General features: G+C 43.9%; 1 protein-coding gene across 3 annotated transcripts in view; it reads right to left on the bottom strand.

Annotated features, from left to right (window-relative positions):
* Nucleotides 1-2,986, bottom strand: part of OSBPL5 (oxysterol binding protein like 5) — a 135,506-nt gene that overhangs the window by 75,133 nt on the left and 57,387 nt on the right. The window contains exon 1 of one of the 3 annotated variants that reach the window (XM_031062116.1): nucleotides 1,626-1,983. The exons of 1 other annotated variant lie outside the window; for it this stretch is intronic. The gene's annotated coding sequence lies outside the window, so the exon portion shown is untranslated. Of the gene's footprint in view, nucleotides 1-1,625; nucleotides 1,984-2,986 lie in introns of those variants that run through there. One more of the 3 variants, XM_031062114.1, reaches the window with a different exon arrangement.

Raw genomic sequence — 2,986 nt, 5'->3', positions numbered from 1 at the left:
AAGACACATACTGATCATCTAGATTAACCCCACTGATAAACCATGATGTTTAGGATTATAGTGTCTGATTGGAATTTTTCAAAGTTTCACTAAATACTGTTGGTCTCTAGACTGCCCTGCCCTACTGATGACTGATGTAGATGACCACAGATAAGTATTTGACACCCACAAGGCACTCCCATTTCCCTGGTGCAAGTGGGTTTTCAGGAACCATTTTTGTGACATTGCTAAAATATCTCTCTATTTCCCTGACAGCTCAAAGGCACTTCTAAGCAAGCATTACTGGAATTTACATCTCTTCCACTACATTGCCAATTGGCTGAACATAAAAGCAATGGTCAGTAGTCAGTCTGAAAGTGAATAAAATCTTAGGTACTTTATTTATAAATAGACAACAACCATGACTCACATGACTCACAGTTGTGACTTTATAGCCAACACACTGGGCAGTTCTTAGTTTCTTAACTGTGAATACATAATGACAGTAACACCAAGTCTTTCCACTGTACCTCTGGTCACAAAGACAAGCTTATAAATACACAACATATTCAACGCCTGCTTGTCAAAGAGTTATTGAGGCAGTCTGCAGACCAAGACTTGTTCTATACATGATTTTGTACCAGTTCATCCTTGTTAAATTACAAGTATTATTTGCTGCTATATTTCTGATGATACAACAAAAGTGTGGATGTAATCAGAGCCAAAAAAAAGTGCTTTATACTGGAAGAGCTGGTTCTTCTTTCTCACAGGGGAACAAGCCACACTGGTATAAGCATGTTCATACTGGTATAGCTGAATTCACACTAGGGAAGGGTTGTATCAATATTACAGAACAGCAGTTAAAAAGTAGTGCAAGTTGTTTACATAGGCAAGACCTAATTTTGAGAGGATTTGCTCCTGATCTTGAAAACACTGCTAAAACTCCTAATTCTACAAGCAGTCTAGACACAGAGAAGGATTGGGCTGGTCATGGGTTTAGCTGAATAAAACAGACCACAAATCAATACAGACCACTGGATAGTAATAATAACAGGAACAAAAACTTACAGAGTGGGCACAGTTTGATGTGGGCTCTCACTAATCAAGCCAGTTATACCTACCCTTTATGCAGGTGAGAAGGTACCCAAGCTGTTTAGCAGCAGAGGGCAGTAAGATGGCCAACCTTGTTATATCAGTCCAAATTTCTTGAAATGTCAACTGATGAAGCAAATCACAGGATGCCACTGCCACAGCTGCTGCTATCAGAATTCAAGCCTCAAGGGAGCTGAGTGTCTGTGTGGTTTTGAGCAGACAGGCAGAAATGCAAATAGGGTGTTCAGATACTTTCAAATCCATCAGATACAATTCCTGCCAGTCAAAGGTTCCCAAAGCATAAGGCTATAAATGTTCAAAAGAACACACTGCAATTGCTTAAGACTGTCCAGCCTCTGAGGCATGGGATGGAAACAAAGAAGAGGAGACTGAAAGGAGGGGAATAAGAGATGAGAGGAGAAGAGGAGATCAGGTAAAAAAAGGAGAGGCTGAAAGGCATAAAGAAAGAGCCTACACAAAGGGAGGATTTTAGACAGTGGTAGGAAAGTAGGAAGGTTGGGATCAATCTTGGGGAAGGGGAAAAGGACACTCACCGCAGCGCTCGCAGCCTCAGAGGGCAATCACTCTTCTCTCCCACACGACACCTCCATTCAGAGCCACCATGCCTTCCCCAGTTCCTCACCGCCTGCTACATGCTCAGAGGGCTTTCTGACCCCTCCTGGATGCTGCACAGCTCCAGGCTGCAGATCAGCACAGGAGCCAGAGAAGACACCGGCACGCAGAGCCTCTGCTCCAGGGGCACATGGCTCTCAAACACACCTCCCACACGCTGCCAGCACCCTGCCTGCGCTCCCGGCGCTCGCTCCCAAAACCAGGGCGACTCTCTAACCACGGCGACTGTGGAGGAAAATCCCGGGAAGAAGCACAACGTGATTCAGCCCAGCGATATGTCCAAAGAAAGCCTGAAACAATAGCCCAGAGCGGGTGTGATCTGCCACTGTTCGGCAGGGGAAGTTCAAGCTGCAATGCCCATCGACAATAATTAATTGTCAGCACTGTTAACAGTTTCGCTGCTGATCAAAGCAGCCGGGCAGGACCGGGAGAATCACAGCCAGTTGTTGTCACTTATCAAAGCACAGCAGCAATAAACAATCCGCAACTCTGTGACAGACTCTATTCCTGTCGTGCACAATCTCTCATTCTGTTCCTTTTTAGTGGCTTCTTAGCCCACAGAATCCCTGTGCAATCAAAAGCAAAAATAATACCCCAAACCGAAACAAACAACCCTCCCCAATTCACTCTTTTCTGAAATGAAACTGAAAGGAATAAAGTAAATCCTTGCAACTGTGGACTCACTCTGTGCACTCTGCACAAGACTCAGATACAAACGAGTTTGACAAAGATTTCTCAGTTGATGCAGCTGAGCAGTAAAAGCATAATTTCTTAATCTGTACAGAACCTAAACCTGCCATGCAGAAGCAGGTTTGCCAAGCACTGGTGCAGATTTCAGGTACACTAGCACAGTATTACTGCTTTAGATTTAAAAACAATCCAGTGGATGTTGCTAGTTACAGTATCCCATGGCAATTGTACAAATATTTCAGTAGGCGAGCACTTGTAATTACAGCCCTGAATCACTCTGCATCTGGAAAATATCCACATTTTTTCCTTCGTGGGTTTTCCCAATACTGCTAAATTAAGAGACAAACACAGAACACACACCTCAGCCAAAGCTCGCCCCCAAGGCTATCTGTGTTGCTGTTGTTCTCTCCAGGATGTGCTCTACCCCGGCCCTTATCATGAAGAAAGAGTTTTGCAAAAATATCTTTATCTGCTGCTGTCAGCCACTGCAGTCTATCAGTCAGTATCTTTTTGTACAGTTTTACACTGACTTCATAGAATCAGAATCATGCAATGGCTTGGGTTGGAAGGGACCTAAAAGATTATCTTCTGC

The sequence above is a fragment of the Geospiza fortis genome, unplaced genomic scaffold (genome assembly GCF_000277835.1).
Source record: "Geospiza fortis unplaced genomic scaffold, GeoFor_1.0 scaffold524, whole genome shotgun sequence".
NCBI classification, from domain to species: Eukaryota; Metazoa; Chordata; class Aves; order Passeriformes; family Thraupidae; genus Geospiza; species Geospiza fortis.
Note: the sequence above shows the minus strand (reverse complement) of the source record. Positions and strands in the feature narration are given on the sequence as shown.